This window comes from Salvelinus sp. IW2-2015, unplaced genomic scaffold (assembly GCF_002910315.2).
Source record: "Salvelinus sp. IW2-2015 unplaced genomic scaffold, ASM291031v2 Un_scaffold2523, whole genome shotgun sequence".
Lineage (NCBI taxonomy): Eukaryota > Metazoa > Chordata > Actinopteri > Salmoniformes > Salmonidae > Salvelinus > Salvelinus sp. IW2-2015.
The window spans coordinates 46277-47321 of NW_019943837.1; positions in this window are offsets into that span (position 1 = coordinate 46277).

Sequence of the window (1045 nt, forward strand, 5' to 3'; positions counted from 1 at the left end):
CTTCASTTRGTCGTGAGGATTCTCCACGCCACCACGCTGTCTCTCTAAAACAATGTGATTACAGTGTTAACGTAGCTACAACGAGCTGTGGCAAAAATCAGCCTCACATGTTTTCAGTCAGACATTGACGCCTTGCCATATAGAGTTGAAATATCTAGCCAACATTTTGAATTGAATATCATWGCTTGTGAACTTCAGAGCTGTAACGATTTGACACTTTGGTTAAAGTCATGGCTCCTGCTCGAGAGTCTTCACATTCTGGGTGATGTGATACAACGTCATCATCTCACGTGCCTCTTCTCTGGTGAGCTCTTATTGGCTATTGCTGATCATCATTCTCAAAACCTATAGGCCTTCAGTGTGTGACAGGTTTGTGTTTTATTTTAATAACAAAAAGAAATTGTACCCACTTTTTTCGATCTTGTCTCATTGCTGCAACTCCCCAACGGGCTCGGGAGAGGCGAAGGTCGAGTCATGCATCCCCCGAAACATGACCCGCCAAACCGTGCTTCTTAACACTCGGCCGCTTAACCCGGAAGCCAGCTGCACCAATGTGTCGGAGGAAACACCATTTAACTGACAATCGAAGTCAGCCTGCAGGCACCCGGCCCGCCACAAGAAGTCGCTAGAGCGTGATGAGCCAAGTAAAGCCCCCCCTGGCCAAACCATCCCCTAACCCGGACGACACTGGGGCAATTTTGTGCCGCACTGTGGGATTCCGGGTCAAAGCTGGATGTGACACAGCCTGAAATCAAACCCGGGTCTGTAGTAACGCCTCAAGCACTGCGATGCAGTGTGTTAGACCGCTGCRCCACTCGGGAGGCCCAGGTTCATGATTCTGAAAGGACCGTAATGACTAACCTGCCCTCTAAATACACCTCTGCTGTCTTCAACCAGGATCTCAGCGATCACTGTCTCATTGCCTGCGTCCGTAATGGGTCTGCGGACCACCCCTCATCACTGTCAAACGCTCCCTAAAACACTTCAGCGAGCAGGCCTTTCTAATCGACCTGGCCCGGGTATCCTGGAAGGATATTGACCTAAT